Below are 21,484 nucleotides of genomic sequence, written 5' to 3' on the forward strand. Positions count from 1 at the left end.
TGAAATTTTAATTTCATATCATTTTCATGTCATAAAATTTTCTTGATATTTTTTCAAGCATTTAAAACTGTTAATCTTATTTCAGTCCATAGGCCATACAAGTGTAGTAGGTCTGGTCATAATCCTGGATAGAGAGAACAATGAGGACAATGTGATTTAATGGCTGCAAAGCACTCAGTGGGGGCCTGAGACCCAAAGACTCAACCCTGAGTAGCTCTGGTTACTCTGACATGAGAGAAAGGATCTGACATGGCTTGAAGTAGAGTCCTTCCACTTTTTTCTGGCCCTCAATTTTGGCTGAAAGAGTGTGAAGGGAACCGTCACCTCTCAGGAGTGAGTGGGGAAGAAATGGTCCTGAGATAGGTACACAGTGGAGAAGTATGTGGCAGTCCTTACATCTAAGGGATGCTGATGCTTGAGACTGGAACTTGAGACTTTTAGGCAAACATTTAGCAAGAGCACCTGAAACTGACATCACAAGACCCAGGTATCCACTTAGTGCTAATACAAAACAAACTGGACCCCTCTGGCATCCTGTTGGTAGGTAAAAACATATAGAAACAAGAACTATAACAATCCCCATTCAACCAGTTATATAACTTGAAACTGACATTTTATGCTCTAAAATTTCATCCCAAAATAACTCATTATAAAGTATTTCCAACCAAGGAGAATCATGAGTAAAGCCTTCCTACCCACTTTACCCGAGTCACCTGTAGGACTCCTATATCAAGTTTAGAATCCTCTGGTCCACTGGCTCCAGGCAGACATTCACACTGCCAATACAATTGGAGTCTGGGCTCATGTGGATCGTTAAGAAAGACGTGGACAACCCTGAAGGAAGACGAAACCTCTTAGAAGTACCTCATCAGTGACCAAAGGCTTCTGCCAGGGCAAGCTCCTGTCCTTTCTGCTTTCTCCTCCTAAGGAGGAGTGCTGGGCCCTCCGTGAGGCCCGGGACCCTCCACTGCACCCAATCAAACTGATGACAATGTCACCCCAACTACATCTGAAGGATAAAGCTGAAAGTATCAATCTGTGGCTTATTAAGAAGGGTTTTCATCACTGAGAGTGTTCCCATGGCCATTTTCCGTGTAGATAAAAAAAAGAAAGACCATGGCATAGAAACCATGTATAGGTCTAAATCACATCAACACTTGAGAGAATGACCAAACATGGAAAATCTGATCAAACAGCTGAACCTGGGAGAAGAAACTCTGGCCAAATGCTGAACTATCACCAGAATAAGAGAAACAAGCTTCCAAAGCTGAAGTTCTGATAGCCCCCAGGACTTAAACAAAACCACAGTTGCTCTTCCTGAAAGAAGCACTGGGAAGGAACAAGCTGGAAAGGGCCAAAACAAAACCACCATAGTTGGGAATTTCATGTGTTTTTAAATTTACATAATGGATTTTATTCAGTTGTGTATGTGACTGTTTTTATTTCTTTGAAGAACGTAGCACTTGAATTTCCATTTGTGCCTTAAAAGGAGCATTATAGTTCTGGGCAACAGTATCTACTATGAACCACTGCCTGCATAGTCTTCTATTAGGCCTTTGTTATGGCTTTTATCTAGATGTCCCCCTAAAGCTTCATAGGTCCAGAGGTGGCTGGATCTAAAATGTGTGATGCTGAGATGGAGGATGTGATGCTGGGATTGACTGATGGTGCGATGCTAGGATTAAGGCCGTCCCACCCTGGGTGGGAGTGCTACCTGCCCTAAGGGTAGGTGACCTGGATAAGGTATAAGGGACAGAAAGAGGATCACTGCTTATCTCCTGTAGCTTGCTGATTGCTCCCCCTTGTTGCTTTCTGCCTGCCATGAACTGTTTCTCCTCTGCGATGCCCCTCTGCCATGCCACCTTGCCTTGGAGCCAGACAACTATGAACTGAAATCTCTACAAACTGTGAGCCAAATAAACCTTTCCTCCTTTCACTCTGGATGTCAGATATTTTGTTGCAGCAATGAGGAAAGTAACTAAGACAGTCATAGACCAGGTAAAAAAAAAATTGCCCAAACTCAGTATTGTGGTGTGGTTGGATACACATGTGTCTGTGGATGAGGTGGTGGGAGAGGCTCACACAGTTAGTCTGGAGATGGGGTTACTGTCCCCACAGATGTTTGGAGAAGTAAACTGTGCAATGCCTTCCTGTCAGACACATATGGTCACTTTCAGCGAAAAAGAACACATACACAAAGTAGAGGAGGAAAGAGACATAAAACAAAAGCATGAAAGCTAAACAAATGGATGGAGGAAAAACAAATCCTGAGGGTGCAGGAGAGCTAATGGGGCCTGCTCAGTGCAGTGTGCTGGACAGTTTTCCCAAAAGAACTCATGTTCACCTGGAACCTCAGATTATGACCATTTTAGGAAATGGGCTCTTTGCAGATGTGACTAAGTTAAGCTGAAGCCATGCTAGGCTGGAGGTGGGGCGTTAAATCCAATGGCTGATGTCCTTATCAAAGAACAAGGAGACACAAAGACACAATGAAACACAGGGAAAGGCCATGTGAAGATGAAGTGCAGACTGGGGTGGTGCAGCTACAAGCCAAGGAATGAAGGCAACAGCCAGAAGCCAGGCAAAGCAAGGAAGGGAGCAGCACCCTGCTGACACCTTGATTTCAGACTTCTTCCTCCAGAGCTGGGAGAGAATACTTTTCTGTGGTTTTAAGCCACTCAATGTATCATAACTTGCTGTGGCAGCCCAAGAAGCCAGCACACTCTGTAAGGGGAGCAGCTGGAAGAACAGGGTTGGGAGTCAAGCATCCACATAGCCTCTGAAAGAGATGGGACCTGTAGCTTTTTGCCACTCCTTACACCGGAGCAGAATCAGCACCCTTGGTTCTGCCTCTCTCTCTCTGCTGACAAAATCACTCCTTAGTGTGGGAGTTGTTTGTTGGGTTACCCCCAAGGGGATGCTGGAAAGCTGAGGAGTGCAACATAGGCCTGAAGTGCTAAGAACGCCACTGTCAGAGTCAGGGACAACATACAGTCTCAGAGTCCAGGAAGAGCCATAGCCAGCAACTTTACTCGGAACTGCCACTATGGCTGAGTCAGACTCATGTACTACGCAAAGGCTGGGGTTCCTCCAAACTTACTTGCAGGGAGAGGCCACTTCTAGGTACCCCCGTCCCTTCAGGCTGCTTGGCAGCCACACAGCATCTGATAAGTAGGGCAAGAATAAGACCATAACTGTCCTGCTGGGCTCATCAGGCCTGAGACAGGCACCAGCCAGCATGAAGCACACAGCTGTCTACTAGAAGAGCAGGTGGCCTTGCTTTCCTCTAAGCCTCTGTGCTTACAGTACATGCTTAATGCAGAATGCATTTTGGTTCCCCACCTCCCCCTCTCTCTCCCTTTTTTCTTTCCTTCCTTCCTTTTTAAAATCTTGATTTTTTGCATGAGGATTTCTCTCCTTTATCTATTAGCAAGTGGTATATGAATATATGACCATTATAAATCATCTGAGGAAAATGTAACTATAATAAAATGTGAAAAACTGGTATACTTCTCTATCACTTTCCTCTCCAGTGACAACCACAGCACACATCAGTCTAGTCCTTTACCTAACTGACTCATATAAAAATAATACTGATTTCCATTTCAATGGGTCATTCTATATGTGATATTTTATTTGCTTTCTACACTTGACAATACATGTAATACATCTTTCCATGTCAACAATATGTGCCTGCCTCATTTTTTAAATGACTTGTGCATATACCACATACTTTACTTAGTTTTTCCAAAATCACTAGGCTTTCATTGTGTCTGGTGTTCAATGTTGCAAGCAACGCTGTAATGATCACCCTTACGTGATGTACACCTGTATGTGAAACACATTTTGCTTTAAAGAGATCCATAGGAACTGACTTTCTGGATAAAGGTACAAAGGCATTTCTAATCTTGCAAGATATAACTAAATTTCCCTCAAAAATGGATCTACCATTTACAAATCCAGAAGTGTTACTATCGTCCTAGTCCTCATCAACAAGATATTATCAATATTTATAGTTTTCTCAATATAATAAGCAAAAAATATTTGATTTGCATTTCCTTTATTACTAATGTTGTTGAGCATCTGCTTGAGAATTTATTGGCCATTTACTTTTATTCTTTCTATGTATGTTTTGGAGATTTTTCCCATCTTTTGGTTTGTAGCATCATACTTTATATATTCTGAACACTATTATTTGTTATATACTTGGCAAATAGTCTGCCCATTATTTTGCTTGTGTTTTAATTTGCTTATCATTTATTTTATAGTTATTCATTCAGGAAAAATTTACTGAGAATCTTCTCTGTGCTGCAAACAAGCCAAATGTTCTGTTTCAAAAGCTTAATTTCTGCACAAATTTGTCAGCATTTTGTTTCACTGCTTCTGAGTTTTACACTTACCGTAGGAAACCCTGTGTTATCCCATGATTATAAAAATGCTCTTAAATTTTTAACTAAAAGTTCTATAAATTGCAAAACTTAGTGAGTTTTTTTAATATACTTAGAATTAATCCCATATACAGTGATGAAGGATGACTTCCAAATGGAAAGGCAATGACCTGAAATTATGCCTTGAATAATGTTTATATCTGATATAAAATACAATTTTCATCATAACCCATATACCCTTAAGTAACAGATCAATGTGGGCATTGTTTTTTCTGTTCCTATGATGATTTTACTATTCCTACGTCTATCTCAACTACTACATGTGTCTGTTACTAAGCATCTCTTAATTATTGTTGTTCATTGGCCTTCATTTGTCATCTAACAGAACAATGTTCTTTTTATACCTTTAGTGTTAAACATTTTCTTTTGCAATTGAGGCTTAAAGTCATCATTAAATGTCATAAGGAATTTCAGTGACATTCTAATTCATACATTACTGACTATATATTAATTTGTGAGGAATTGATTTTATTAACTGCAATAACCAGAAACATGAGAAGTCTCTATTTATTGGGGTCTTTTTTATCTAGGTGACAGTAAATCCACAGTAGGATTCCATAGTTGCATTTCTATAAAGCTTGTGTATTTCTTGTTACATTAATTTGCAAGAAACTTATGTTTTTACTTGCTATTGTAAATAACAGCACTTTTTTATATCACTTGAGAAACAGTTACCACTGCTGTTGTATGAGAAAGCTATTCTTTTCTAAAATTTAATTAATTTTATTGGCACATTTTAGGTATATAATATAATGACATTCATCATTGGAAATCTGCACCTTTACATGCTTTCTCCTGGTTCTTTTTTCCCTATAGCACTGCCCTCCCTTCAACCCCTCCACCCCTTCCCATTTACAAACACTTTGTTCCCATTTTTTTCATTTTCTCATATTAATTCCATTCCCTTCTTTCCTTTCCCCTACCCTTCTCACTTCCCCTTCCCCTTTGCCCCTTTTCTTCTTATGTCACATTATCTATTATACCTTTTAGTCCTTATTTACACTTTCAGTTTCTCACACTAGAGAAACTATTTGGTATATACACATGTGTGTCCTATTTATTTCACTTAAGAGTATTGCCTCAATGTGCATTCATTTAGCTATAAATGTCTTTAATTTATCATTTTTTATGGCTGAGTAGTACTCCATTTTATACAGAAACCACATTTTCTTTATCCACTCTCTAGTTGATGGGCAAATAAGCTGCTTTCAAGTTTTAGCTATTACAAATTGTGCTGCTGTGAACATGGGTGCACACATATTACTGTGGTATGATTATTTTAATTCTTAGGGGAAGATACCCAGAAGGGGAATAGCGGGGTCAAATCGGACTTCCAGGCCTAGTTCTTTGAGGTATCTCCATACTGATTTCCACAGTTGCACCAGTCTACACTCCCACCAACAATGGAGAAGGGTTCCTTTCTCCCCACAACCCCACCAGCATTTGTTATTGATTTCTTCATAGCAGCCATTCTTTCTGGGGTGAAGTGGAATGTCAGTGTTGTTTTCATCTGCATCTCATGAATGACCAGTGATATTGAACATTTTTTTCATGTATTTATCCTGTTTCTACTTCTTTGTCTGAGAAATGTCTGTTCATTTCAGATGCCCACTTTTGGATTGGGTCTTTAAATTTGGAAGGTCTGATTTTTTAAAGTTCTTCATAGATTCTAGATAGTAGACCTTTGTCTGAAGGACAGCAGGTGAAAATTTTTTCCCACATTGGTTGTCTCTTCACTCTGTTGGTGGTTTCTCTTGCTGTGCAGAAGCTTTTTATTAAGAAGAGATCCCACTTGTTGATTGTTTGTGCTAGTTCATGAGCAACTGAGGTTTTCTTCATAAAATCTTTTCCTACACTGATGTCTTCAAGAGTTCTACCTAACCTCTGTTCCAGCCAGTTCAGCATTTCCGTTTTAATATTTCTATCTTTAGTCCATTTTGATTTTAGATTTAGTGCATGGATAGAGATATAGGTCTAGTTTTAATCTTTGGCAAGTTGCAACCCAATTTTTCCAGCACCATTTATTAAAGAGGCTATCTTACCTCCATTGAGGGTGTTTGGCTCCTTTATCGAAGATGAGATGGCTGAGTGTGTCTGGTGTTGTTTCTGCATCTTCTAATCTGTTCCACTGGTCCTCAGGTCTGTTTCTTTGCCAGTACCATGCTGTTTTTATCACAGTAGCATTGCAGTATAGTCGCAAGTTGGGAGTTGTAATACCCCCTTTGCCATGTCTGTTACCTAGAATTGCTTTTGCTATTCTGGGTCTCTTTTGTTCCAAATGAATTTTTGGATTGTTTTCTCAAAGTCCGTGAAGTATGCTGCTGGGATTTCAACTGGGATTGCGTTGAATCTATACAGCAGTTTTGGAAGTATGGCCATTTTCACTATATTGATCCTTCCTACCCAGGAGCAAGGGATGTCTTTCTATTTTCTGTTATCATCTTCAATCTCTCTTTTCAGAGTGCTATAGTTTTCAGAGAAGAGGTCTTTGATTTCTTTTGTTAGGTTGATTCCTAGGTATTTCAGTTTTTTGGATGCTATTGTGAAAGGAATTGTTTCCTCTATTTCTGTCTCAGTGATTCTGTTGTTCCTGTAGATGAAAGCTATTGATTTTTGTGTGTTGACCTTGTAACCAGCTACTCCACTGAATTTGGTTATTAAGTCTAGAAGACTTTTGGTGGAGTTCTTGGGGTCTTCTATATAGAGTATCATGTCATCTGCAAATAATCACAATTTGACTTTTTCATTTCCTATCTTTATTCCTTTTCTTTCTTTTGTCTAATTGCTATGGCTAATGTTTCCAAAACTATATGGAACAGGATGGGTGATAGTGGACATCCTTGTCTTGTTCCTGATTTTAGTGTGAAGGATTTCAGTTTTTGACCATTTAGAATGATAATGGCTGTTGGTTTTTCACAGATGGCTTTTATCAGATTCAGATTGAGACTGTCTATTCCAATTTTTTGTAGGGTTTTTATCATAAATGCATGGTGGATTTTTGTCAACTGCTTTTTTTGCATCTACTGAGAAGATCATACTGTTTTTGTCCTTGGCTCTATTGATACAGTGTATTACACTGATTGATTTGTGTATTTTGAACCATCCCTACATCTCTGGGATGAATTCCACTTAGTCAGGGTGTATGATCTTCTTGATAATCTTCTGCATTTCATTTGCCACTGTCTTATTAAGGATTTTTGGATCTATGTTCATTAGTGAGATTGGCCTATAGTTCTCTTTTTCGGTTGAGTCTTTCTCTGCTTTGGGGATGAAGGTGATACTTCCCTCCAGGAATGAATTCGTGAATACTGCTTCCCTTTCAATTTCACTGAAGAGTTTAAACAGTAGTGGCAGTAGTTCTTCTCTAAATGTCACAGAATTCAGCGATGAAGCCATCAGGACCCGGAATTTTCTTACTTGGTAAGTTTGTTTTCTTTTTTTTTTTGTACCAGGGATTGATCTCGGTTCCTTGCACTTGCACAGCAGGAGGCCAAACCACTGAGCTAAATACCCAGCCCCTAGTTGCTAAGTATTTAATTACATTTTTTAATTTCATTGATTGATATTGAGTTGTTTAGAATTTTTAGGTCTTCTTCGTTCAACTTTGGTAATTCATACATGTCTAGGAATCTGTCCTTTGCTTCTGTGTTTTCCATCTTACTGGTGTATAGGTTCTGGAAGTAGGTATTGATGATCCTCTGTATTTCTGCTGGGTCCATCATAATTTCACCCTTTTCATTCCTAATTGCATGGATTTGGGCCTTTTCTTTCCTTTTTCTGATAAAGTTGGCTAAGGGTTTTGTCAATTTTGTTGAATCTTTCGAAGAATCAATTTTTGGTTTCATTCATTTTTTGTATCATTCTCCTAGTCTCCATTGAATTGATTTGTGCTCTGATCTTTATAATTTCCTCCCTTGTATGAGCTTTGGGTTTGTCCTGCTCTTCTTTTTCTAGAAGCCTGAAGGTCAGCATTAGGTTGTCTAATTGGGCTCCCTCTGTTTTCCTAATATGAGTATTTACTGCTATGAATTTCCCTCGTAAGACTGCTTTCATTGTGTCCCATGCATTCTGATATGTTGTGTTGTCATTGTCATTTAACTGAAGGAACTGTCTGATTTCTTCTTTAATTTCCTCTGTGACCCATGGGTTATTCAGAAGTGTGGTGTTCAATTTCCATGTGTTTATGAAATTTTTGCGGTTTCTTTTGCTATTGATCTCCAATTTCATCACATTATAGTCTGATAATATAGAGGGGATAACTTCCTTTTCACTTAAATATGTTCTATGAGCGAGTATGTGGTCTATTTTGGAGAAGGACCCATGTGCAGCTGAAAAGAATGTGTATTCTGATTTTGTGTGGTGAAACAGTCTGTAAGCATCTGTTAAGTTCATTTGTTCAAGAGTTTGATTGAGTTCTAGTATTTCATTACTTATTTTTTGTCTTGTTGATCTATCTATTTGTGACAGTGGCATATTGAGTTCCCCCACAACTAGTGTATTAGTGATTATATGATTTTTTTCATGTCCGTTAGTATTTGTTTTATATAGTTGGGTGCACTAGTGTTTGGTTCATAGATATTTATGATTGTCATCTCTTCCTCTTCTATTGTTTCCTTTCAAGGATGTAGTGTTCTTCTTTGTCTCTCTTAATCAGTGTTGGTTTCAAATCTACTTGATCTGCAAAGAGGATAGCTACTCCTCCTTTTTTTCATGTTCCTGTCACATTGAGTACTGTTTCCCACCCTTTAACTTTCAGTCAATGAGTTTCTTTTTGAATTAAGTGTGTTTCCTGTATGCAGCACATTGTTGGATCTTGCTTCTTGATCCATTCTGCCAGTCTATTTTTGATTGGTGAACTGAGAGCATTAACATTGATGGTTATAACTCATACATATTGACTTATCATTGTCATGACTTTTTCTTTTTGGTGGATTCTCCCCCTTTACATTTAATTTCTTGTTGTGCCCGATGGATTCATTCTGCTGAGCTTCCTGGGGTTCTGATCCTCTTTATCTTTTCCTAGGATATTGTCTAAAATTTTTTGTAGTGCTGGTTTGGTATTCATGAAGTTCCTCAGGTGTTCTTTGTCATGAAAGTATCTTATTTCTCCAACAATTTTGAAAGATAGTTTTGCAGGGTACATCAATCTGGGTTGGAGGCTGTTTTTCTTTAGGGCTTGGAATACATCACTCCAATCTCTTCTTGCCTTGAGGTTTTGCATTGAGAAGTCTGCTGTGATTCTGATGGGCTTTCCTTTGTATGTGATTTGTTTCTTTTCTCAAACTGCCTACGGAACTTTGTTCTTCTGTTGGGTTTCTGGAGTCTTAACAATTGTATATGTATATTTAGATTTTTTTTGATCAAGGCTAATTGGAGTCCTATATGCCTCACTTATCTGTATGTCAAGTTCTTTTCCCCTGCTTGGGAAGTTTTCTGCCATCACTTCTGTGAAAAGTTTTCTTATGTCATCTGCACACTCTCCTGTTTCTTCATTGACTCTAATCAGTCTTATGTTATTCTTCCTTGCATCGTCTAGCAGCTGCTGGATTGATTTTTCATGGTCCCTTAAAGAAATTTTACTTTTCCCGGTCAATAATTACAATCTTACCTTCCATATGTGAAATTCTGTTCTCACATTGGCTCATTCTGCTGCATAAACTTTCAATGAAGTTTTTAATCTCCTGGAAATCTGTTTGCATCTGTTTTATGGATTCCATTTGTTTCCTATATTGAGATTCCATCATGTTCCTCACTCCTCCATTTTTTTTTTTTTTTTTTTTGGTACTGGGGATCGAACTCGGGTCCTTGCAGTTGCGCAGCAGGCAGCGAAACCGCTGAGCTAAATCCCCAGCCCCTCCTCCATTTTTTTATCTGTGTCCTCTCTAGATTTATTAATCATGTCTTGCACTATGGGCACAATCTCTGCTGTTATCTGAGAAATTATTTCTGATTTCATTTTTTCTAGATCCTCTTTTGTTGCCAGTTCAGGGAGTCCAGGTGGTTTTGTATCAGATTGTTCCATCTCATTTCCCTTTGGGTTTGCTTTAGGTAATCTGGGAGTCTGGTTTTCAGATTTCTTTACACGTCTTCTCATTTCCATGAGCAGGGGGAGGGGGTGAACTGCTGGCACCCAAGGGTCTCACCTCCTCTGTGCTGGTGGTGGTGGTGGTATGGATGCCCAGAAAGCTCACCTCCTTGGAGCTGAGAAAGCTATCCTTTTAGGATATTAAACTTATATCTGAAGAGAATAGTTATTAACAGCTCTGGGCAAAGAGTGGGGAGGGAAGCCAAGTGGAGAGTTTTGGAATAACCAATTTCAGATGCTACCTAATCTCTGAGAAGGAATCTTGCACCCTAATATTCTATGCTTGGCTGAACAGGGTGCAGGCGTTGTGTAAGGACAGGCAAGGAAATCTTGGAGCAGTTGATGGATATCTGGTGGGTATCAAAGAAAGGGTAGCATGGTGTGTTTAAGCCAAGAAGGATCAGTTATATCCTGAGAAGACACAGTGGGGAAAGAAACCAAAAACCAAGGGTCTGATCACAAGAGGCACAGCAGGGAGGACACAGAAAGTTGCTCACAAGTAACAGGGCACACTCACTTCCACACAGTGCCAAGGCCTCTCCTACCTCTGATGCCACTGTGGGGAGGAGAGGGTGAATATCTCTCCATGTGGGAAAAAATGCCCCAATGTGGACTTTGTGCTTTAAAGTGACTATATCTAAATTAGGAACAGAATATTTTTTTTTCTGAAAGAGATCAAATTCTAAACTACTTCTGAGTTGAAGTGACAAGATTAAAAATTTTGCCCTCTTAGAAAACAGGTGCTCACCAGCAAGTTGAATACAGTCACCAGGAAATGATGCTACATTTCTGTACATCTGTGTCACAGCATGTAACTTTTTAAAGCCTTTTTATGTCAATATAATTTGTGCAGCAACACTGATCTTATATAGCATCCAATGTCTGTCTTCTACATGTGTGCTACTATGTGTACCCATGCCAGGACACACTCCATAGTTACAGGGTCAATGCTAAAATCTACAGGTTAAAAGTGAGAAGAGTTGCTATTGTGTTGCACAGCAACATGAAAAGCAAGGACTCTGAAAATCAATCATTCAAAATATGCACCTCTGTTAACATTTCATTTGCAGGCTAACTATTATCCAAGTACTCATGAAAAACAAAAGGATTCAAAAGCTCAGTTCACATTTGTTCCTACGCAAATGCTGTGAAACAGGTAAAAGAGAAAGAGAATCCTTCATCACTGTCCAGACCAGTTGTGCAGCTTACCTATTAGATAAGGGATGATTAACAGTTGGACTTCAAGGTTCAAACTCCATGCAGGAAAGGCTAACTGGGTCTACCTGGACTCTTCTGCAGAATGCAGCTCTAAGACATGGTTAGAATATGGGCAGCAGCTACTTAAGGATGATGAAAAGCCAAGAGTAGCATGCAGAAAATGAAGATGGGAAAAAGAAAGATGGGAAAAGGAGATGAGGGCTTGAAAGATACTGAACCAGTGCTAACTTCCTGGACAGAACCTGAGGGACCCTGGAAGTAGGCATTGGCTCTGGTCAAGAAAATCCCAGGAGAAGCTCCTAGCTTGTGGAACATAACAGAGAGTTCTGGTAGCAACAGTAACAGAGCTGGAGATTTCTTTCTGGAAGCTTTCAGACCCAACTCCTTAAATAGTTACGAAACTACTCAAGTGCCAGGCATGGTGTCACAGGCAGGCCTATAATCCCAGCACTAGGAGGCTGAGGCAGAAAGATCCCTAAGGTAGAGCCCTGCCCAAGTGACTCAGCAAGACCTTGTCTCAAAATAAAATTTTTATAAAGAGCTGGGGATGTAACTCAGTGTGAAGGCCCTAGGTTCAATCCCCAGTATTAGGGGGAAAACCCCAAAAATCTACTCAAGTGATCTATTTCATATTGGGTAAGTTGTGGTAATTCACAGTTTTTGAGGAATTGATCTATTTCTTCTAAACTGTCCAATATACATTCCTACAATTGTTCTGTGGGGTTTACAGTGATAACCCTTCTTACATTTTTGACACTGGCAATTTGTGCCTTCTGTTTTTTGTTTCTCAGTCCTGCTAAAAGTTCAACAATTTTCTTGATCTTTTCAAAGACCAGCTTTAACTCTCATTTAATTTCTGTATTGTATACAGTAATGATAAGCATAGCATCTTGGATGAATCTTATGCTGAGTTGGAAAAGCCAGTCTTAAAACTATATGCCGTATAATTCCATTAATCTGAGTTCCTCAGAAGATAGAACTACACTGACACAGAACCAATCACTGACCAGTATGGGAGGTGGTAACCACACATGAGAGGCGCAGGGCTGAGGAAGTTGTTCTGTGTGGACTGTGGTGCTGGTCATGAAACTCTACATGTGTTAAAGTTCACAGAACCCTATACCAAAATATAGTCAATTCACTAAATACTAATTTACAACATAAAATATAGTGTCTCCTAACTTCAGAGGAGAAATAAGACTTTGATTTAAGAAGCATTCCAATGAAAAGCTTTACATCAAATTAACCATCTAATTAATTAGATTTTCAATTAAATGAGTATTTCTTTTCATAAATTTTAAGTCACCTTAAAATAAATTTAATTATATCTATTTTCAACAAGATTTTGAGGAGACATATATTCTCACATAACATCAGTGGGAATGAAGTGCTACAAACTCCTTGGGTGGATGTCTGTGTACCACTAAGGAAATGTAAAATGTGTGCACCTGATGGTCCGTTTCTAGGAATATGTAGCACAGATGTGCTTTCACAAGATGCAGAATGCATATGAGCATGTTTACTGTAGTATAATTTATAATAGCAGAATACTAGACATAGCTTTTTTTTTTGGTACTGGGGATCGAACTCGGGTCTTTGAGCTTTCGAGGCAGGCGGCAGCACCACTGAGCTAAATCCCCGGCCCCAGAAACAGCTTTGATAAATAAAAGTTATATACATGCATACAATCAGCTACCATAAAACCATTTTTAAATAGGTCAGTCTTCAATTACAGACACTGAAAAAAAATCTCTAAAATTAATTATTAAGAAAAATACCAAAGTGAAGGACAATATAAAGAGATTGATTTCACTGCTGTTTATGATCAGCCTTATATATAATGGGAAATGTGTACATACATTTTTAAAAACCTGGAAGCTTATACAAAATATTGCTCATTATCCTGGTCTTGTCATTACACAATATATATGTATTCTGTAACTCTATCACACAGTATCCCACAAATATGTTACACTTATCATGTGCCAATTTAAAAGTGCTCTAAGAACACTGTTAACAAGAGAAAGAGAAGAAAGACTTTTGATCTTCCTTTTAAATTTTTCTGAGCTGTCTGGAAAACCACAAACTTGGTATTGTTTTTAAACCTAGTAAAAAATAATAACGCCTTTGTACAGGGTTTGGCCATCAGGACAGTTTACCTCAGCCAACCCTGGGAAACAGTGCTCTGGGGAACAGCCATAGCCAGAAGCACCTCAGAAGGTTCAGGGTAGTGCTGGGGATACAGCTCAGGTTACAGCATGTGCTCTACATATGGCAAGGCCTGGGTTCAATCCCCCAGCACTGTGAAATGGGGGAGTCAGAAAAAAGATCTGAATGTCCATTGTCCTCTGTGAGTGAGATGGGAATGTGAGGAACAGTTTCTCTAAGCAACTGCATACCCATAGCCTACTGAAAGGCAAAGGGAATTTAAAGGGCATGACCATACTGAAGGATAACAGTGCCCAGGGCTTTGCAAACATGTCTTTCTGATAAATTCATGGATGAGTCCCAGGGATTGGACTCAGTTTTGCTGGGTTGACAATGTAGAGCTCTAATTTAAATTTTTTTCTAAAGTTAGTATTTCCAGGACATATATATGAGAACATAGAAATTCTTAAATGCTAAATGACATCACTGTCAACAACAAAGTAAGCTTGTGATCTTGAGATAGTTATGTAATTTTCTTCTTCATGGAAGATTCTTTTTTAATTAAAATTTTTTTTATTAGTACACATTTGCAATATGTAAGATTTACACTCAGATTAGGGAATAGGTACATGCACTTAACATATATTAATTTTTTTTATTCCCCTTCCCCATCTGTCCCCCCTTCCTCCCTCCACTTCTAGATTCCCTTCTCCCATTTTCATTCTTTTTTTAAGTTCATGTTTACAACACATAATGATTACAAGCACTGTGGTAGCTGGTACATGTATATCTTAATTCTCTTTGTGTCCCCTCCCCCAGCCTCCACCTCTTGGTGCCCTTCCCAGTTGTAAAAGATCTATCTCCTTGTTTCCTTTTATCTATCTTTTATATTGTTCTTTATTTATACTTTGAATTTCTCATATGAGAGAAACCATACAGTATTTAAGTTTGTGTGCCTGATTTACTTCACTTAATTTTATGCTCTCAAGGTGCATCCATTTCCCCACAAATGGCTCACCTTCTTTATAGCCCAGTAAATTCATTATATATAAATAACTACAGTTTCTTTATTCATTTATCTGTCGATAGGCATACAGCCTGCTTCCAGGATTTAGCTATTATGAATTGTGCTGTTATACAAATTGGTATGCATGTATCACCATAATATGATTTCTTTAACTCTCTGGGCAGATACCTAGTAGGAGAATAGCTGGGTCAAATGGAATTTCTACCTTTAGTTTTTTGAGGAATCTCCATACTGATTTCCAAGTGGTTGTACAAGTTTACATTCCCACCACCAATAAAACAGGGATTTTTTTTTACTGCAGCCTTGCCAGCATTTATTATTTGATTTCTTTAGGATTACTTTTCTTTCTTTAAATCTCAGTGTTATTTTAATTGCATTTTTCTACTGGACAGCAATGTTGAATTTTTTTTCATGTAATTATTGGACATTTGTATTTGTTCTTCTGAAAAATGTCTATTTCAGTTGCCTGTTTTTTGACTGGGTCTTTTATTTTTGATTGGGTTTTTTATTTGGGGGGGAGTCTATTTTTTTGAGTTCTTTACATATTCTAGATATTAATCCTCTGTTCAAGGTATAGCTGGCAAAATTTTTCCCATCCTGTAGGTTATCTTCCCACTCTGTTGGTTGTTTCTTTTGCTATGCAGAAACTTTTAATTTGATATGATCCCATTTGTTGGCTCTTTCTGTTATTTCTTACACAACTGGAGTTCTGTTCAGAAAGTCCTTGCACACTGCCTGTGACTTCATTTTACCTATTTTATCTTCTAGCAGGCTGTTTCTGTTTTAATATAGAGATCTTTGACCCAATTTGATTCCAGTTTAGTCCATGGTGAGAGATACGGATCTAGTTTTAATCATCTACATGTGGATAGACAGTTTTCCCAGTGTCATTTGCTAGAGGCTATCTTTCCCCCACTGTAAGTTTTTGGCTGAAAGATCTGGTGGCTGAATGTGCCTGTGATTGCTTCTGCATCCTCTGTTCTGTCCTTTGATCCTCAGGTCTGTTTTTGTGCCAGTACCATGCTGTTTTATCGCTGTAGCCTTGCAGTATAACTTAAGTCAGATACTGTGGTGTTACTATAGTTTAAAATGTTGTTATTTTTCAAATATCTTGAGGTTCATCATTAGGTTATTTAAGCCTGCTCTTGTGAGCACTGACTGCAATTAACTATCCTCTTAGGACTACTTGCATTGTGCCCCATAGGTTCTGGTGTGTTGCACTGGCATTGTCATTTAATTCCAGAAATCGTGTAATTTCTTCCTTAATTTCTGCTGTGATCTATCGAGTGTTCAGGAGTGTGTTATTATATTTCCAGGTGTTCATAAATTTTCTATGGCTTCTTCTATGATTGATTTATAGTTTCAATGCATAATGATCTGATATTAAATGTGGGGTGATTTAGATTCTTTTGTATTTAAGTATGTTTTATGGGCTAATATGTAGTCCATTTTGGAGAAAATTCTGTGTCATGCTGAGAAAAATGTGTATTCTTTTCTAATAGGGTAAAACATTCTGTAGATATCTATTAAGTCCATTTGTCTGAAGGTATGGTTAGCTCTGATATTTCTTTGTTGATTTTTTGGTTTAGCTGATCGTCTCTTTGTGAAAGTGGAGCATTGTGGTCACCTTCTTTGATTGAGCTGGCATTTATCTGATCTTTCATGTCCAGCAGTATTTTATGAAATTAGATGCTCCAATATTCAGTGCATATATATTTACAACTGCTATCAATTTCTGATGCTTTGTTCCAATAACTAATATGCAGTTACCTTATTTGGCTCTTATGATCAGTTTTAGCTTGAAGTTTATTTTATCTGAGGGTAAAATTGCTATCCTTGCTTGCTAGTGCATAAATATTGTTCTCCACCCTTTGATTTTGAGCCTCTGAATTTCTTTTTTAATTAGATGAATTTCTAGGATACAACAGACTACTGGATTTTGTTTTTGATCCAGTTTGCCAGTCTGTGTATTTTAATCCAGGAGCTGAGGCCATTTACTCTGAGAGTTACTACTGAAAGGTACTGATTTATTCCTATCATTGCATTCTTTTTCTATCGATGACTCCTTTATTTTTCCTTTTTTGTTTAACTGCTTGCTTTCTTGATGCATTTACTCCATCTGAATCTGTTGTTGTTGTTGTTTTTGTTGTCTCTATCTAATAGTGATGGTGAATCTTTTAGAGCTTTCAATGATAACAAATAGCCCACTGTGGCATGTGTGCCAGCGGTTCACCATCACTGGTCTAGAATATTCTTGAGTATTTGTTGGAGTGTTGGTTTGGTGTTAATGTATTTCTCAAGGTGTTGTTTGCTGTTAAATGTCCTTATTTTGCCATCAATTTTGAAAGATCATTTTGCAGGATATATTAGTCTGGGTTGACAGTTGTCTGCTTTTATGGCTTGAAACAACTCACTCCAAGCTCTCCTGGCCTTTAAAGTTTGTGCTGAGAAGTTTCATGCAGTCCTGATGGGCTTAACTTTATACATGTTTTTTTGTTTATGTGTTTGTTTGCTTTTCTCTGACAGCTTTTAACATTCTCTCTTTTTATTGCAAATCTGGGGTTTTGACTATGATGTGTAATGGGGAGTTTCTTTTTCATCGTAGTTAACTGGTGTTCTGTAAGCCTTGCTTATCTATATGGGAATTCTTTCCTAATACTTGGAAATTTTTCTATTACAATTTATGTAAATAGATTTTTTACTCTGTGTGTGCTGTATTCTTTCTAACTTCAATTAACCTTAAATTAGTCTTCTTCACATCATCCAGTAGCTGTTGCATGAATTTTTTTTGTTCTCTTGTCATTTTTAAGGCTTCTCCAAGTAATTCATCATAATTCACCATTTTGTCTTCAGTTTCAGAAACCCTGTCTTCACATTGGTCATTTCTGCAATTTATGAATTCTATATAATTTTTATGTCTGATATTTTTGTCTGAAATCTTTCTGCGAAGTCTATCTCCTTGGTAAATTTGCCGTTCACATTTTGAACCATTTTGGGTAGCTCTTCCAATTTTTTTATTTGTTTCTCCCATATCCACATTGATCAGTTTTTAAGTTAGTTCCATCATCTTTTGGGTCATGTTCCTTGAACTTGCAAAGCTTCAATCATTTCCTATAGCTCTGCTACTTGGTGTTTGCTTTCCTCTCCATTGGAGCTTCTTGGATCTGCTTTGGGAGATTTGGGGGGCTCTGGGGACTTTTTGTTGCCTTCTATTTTCATATTCATGTGTGTGTGTGTTTCCTAGTAATGGGGTTGATGTCAAGTAGTGAGGACAGACTGATATAAGGATCTTTCTAGTTAGATTCTGTTTTCCAGTGATGTGTTCGGGCCTTATTTCTCCATTAAGAGTGTTTGCCCCTTCAGCTATTCATCTTCAATGGGTTGGAAACTGTCACTGTGTTGTGAGGAATTTCCGAGTTGTAACAGCATCAACAGATTTGATCATATGTCACTCATGTATTATACCTTGTTTATACACTTTCACCCTTTATCAGTACCCTTTACAATCTATACCAGCAGTGGCAAACTTATAGCACGTGTGCTGCAGTGGACCTCTGTATCATCGAAAGCTCTAAAAGGTTGAGCATCATTGGTCTATGCCATTCTGTTATTAGCAGTTATCCTGCAGTATAGAAGAATGGAAGGAAGGAGAAAGAGAAAAGGGAGAGAGGGGAGCAGGGTAAGTCAGTAGGAGGAATGGTATACAGAGAAATAATAATAGGTAAAAAAACAGATACAGGGCCAGACTCTGTTGGAGCTCTTTTACAGCTGCAGCAAAGGTTAGTGTTGAGGGGTTTTAAGAAGATATTTGTGGTGATAGGGTGGGATGTGGGGGAGAGTAGTGCCATTTGGGAGGTTGTTGAAACACGCTGATATATTTGTGATTAATTCTGTTTTGAAACCTCTAAGCACAGTTCTGTTGGGGGTTACCCCAAGGTGACCATGAATGGTATCATTAAAGTTAAAGCACTGATCTGCTCCTCTTTTTTTATTAGTCCATGTTTGTAGTACATAATGCTTCCATTCCTCGTGTGGAGTTGGTCCATGTACATAACACTTCATTCCTTTTTTCATCACCTTACTTCCCTTCCCTCATCCCTTCTCCACCTCTTGATCCCCTTCCCATTTGAGAAAGACCGATCCCCCTACTTCCCAATATCTTTTATTTTGCTCTTTTCCTTATAATTTGCATTTCTCATATAATAGAAACCATGCACTGTCTAAGCTTGTGTGTCTGTTTTATTTTACTTAACATTATGGTCTAAGGTGCATCCATTTTCCTACAAATGACTCAAGTTTATCTTTCTTCATGGCTGAGTAGTCTCTTTTCCACAAATGCAGGTACCTGCTATATATATATATGTCACATGAAAAGTGGAGAAGAGGCAAGGAAAGACAAAGGGACAGGTAAAAGAAGAAGAGCAAAAAGAATAGAATAGGGAGGACAAAAGGTTAATAAGAGAAAAGAGAAGAAAGACCAAGAGAGCAGAATTTAGGGGAAAAAAACTTGAAAAGCATTTTTTTAGAAAAAGAAAAATAGTATTGAGAAAGAGGAACTAAAGAAAAGGAATGAGGAAAAAAGGAGAGAGAGAGAGAGAGAGAGAGAGAGAGAGAGAGACTAACAAAAACAAAAAACAAAACCTGCAACCTGCCGAGCATGGTGGTGCACTCCTGTAATCCTGGCACTCAGGAATCTGAGACAGGAGGAACACCTTGAGTTCTCTGCCAGCCTGGGCTACATAGTGAGTTCAAGGCCAGCCTGAACTGCATAGTGAGACCCTGTCTCAGAAAAACAAAACAAAACAAACAAAAAGCAAAACCTGGCGTGAACTCAGAACAGACACTCCAGCAATCCCTATGTGCCGTGTAAGCAGTAAAGCCTCAGGGTCCACACAGTTCCCTTTCTGCTTCAGCTGCAGTCACCTCAAGCTCCCACCCGTCTGTAGGCTGTTTACTAGCTGCCCACAAGTGGTGAGGATGTCAGTTTGAGCTGTGCTTAGGGCGTTGTCTTTGTCCCACGATGCAATCACCTCAATTTAAGAAAAGTAAGACCTGAAATAATTTTCCTGACCCTGAGCGCTCCCTTTACCTTCCGCCAGTGTTCTAGAACTCCTACTTCCTTTGAGCCTATCCATCGTTTCCTTAGCACGCAGATCCCAAACCCTGTCTCAAGAGCTCCCCTTTCCAACCAGCTGAATCATCACAGCCCCCGGGCTTGGTTTAGGACTTTTTCTCGCCAGTGTGATGGCAGTAGCTCATCAGGATTTCCTGTTAACTCAGATTTTTCCTGTGTTTGTGAAATGACAGGGAAGAGCTCACTTGGATGGACTGCTGAGCCTCACTCTTTCCTCTGTGTCTCTGGGAAAGTGGTCCATGGGTCCCTGAGGGTGGGTCTGGTGCTGTTTAGCCTTGCTCTGTCCAAATGAGGGGCTTCCCTTGCCTCCAGTGAGCTGGACGCAGCACTGCAGCACTGGGGTCTATGGGGAGAGGCCGGTCCACGCAGAGTGGTCCCAGGACTGTCTGGCCTCTGTCGAGCCAGCTCAGCCCCCAGCTCAATAGGGCCACTCTCAAGACTGCTGTTCCAGTTCCGTAACTAGTTACTCACTAGTCTCTGCAGCAATACAACAGGGACCAGGTAAGGGTGCACTTCCTAGAGTCAGTGAGTCACAATGTCTCACTGAGAAACTGAATTCTGTATTACTTTTTCTCCAGATTCAGATCTCATCTGTCATTAGACTCAAAGTGGCCAGTGGTCAAATGCCATTGTGTAAACTATTTCTATAAAAGATTGTACATTTTCAGTTACTTGTTCAAATTTGTGTTACTGTGAACACAAAGCTCTGAAGCAGCAAATTTCTCACAGTTTAAATTTCTCACAAGTTTTATACTTTTCCTTCTACTAAGCAGTGAACATCTTTAATGATAAATTTATATTTCAAAAATGTTTATGGAATGTAAAAAACACTGTATGACATCTATGAACCAAAGTCAAAGAACCACTTAATATAAGTAAGAATACTAGAAAGTCGTTTAAATAGTTAAATATATAAACAAAAATAATGACTTTTGGCAGTTAAGGGACAAAAGCTTAGCTATGAGCCACATCGTACTTTTTCTCATGCACAGTTCATCCTCAATTCCCTGTACATTCTTCTGGAGGCTCCTGGGCTCTCTGTTCTTCTGCCTCTGGGGGGCATCATGCCCCAAATCTGTCCCAGCCTCACCCCAACAGCCCGGCCGCCTCGCATTTCCCACACCTGCTGCTGCACCTGCTTCATTTCAGTACATGCCTCCTGCACCCACCAGACTCAGTCTGTTCTGGAAGAAAGTTAAGGCGCACACAATCGGTTGCAAGTCTATGTTCAGTTTCTTACTCCTCCTCCCACTTGAAAACCCTGCCTGTATTAATTTCATTTTTGAGAAAGAAAAGAACTCTGTGAATGATGACAAGTGACCTGATTTATACTAATCTGTCCTGTGAGGAGGAATTGACTTATTACTACATTGTAGAGCCTGGGGAAAGCTGACACAGAGAGGGACAAATGGATGTGGGGGCAG

At 38.9% G+C, this 21,484-nt stretch overlaps 1 protein-coding gene across 6 annotated transcripts in view; it reads right to left on the bottom strand.

The window, feature by feature from the left end:
* The window catches only part of Frmd3 (FERM domain containing 3), a 293,817-nt gene that overhangs the window by 125,679 nt on the left and 146,654 nt on the right, over nt 1–21,484 (bottom strand). The window lies entirely within an intron of this gene.

This window comes from Heterocephalus glaber, unplaced genomic scaffold (genome assembly GCF_053883595.1).
Source record: "Heterocephalus glaber isolate CG9 unplaced genomic scaffold, H.glaber_assembly_v1.0 deba00000546, whole genome shotgun sequence".
NCBI lineage: Eukaryota > Metazoa > Chordata > Mammalia > Rodentia > Bathyergidae > Heterocephalus > Heterocephalus glaber.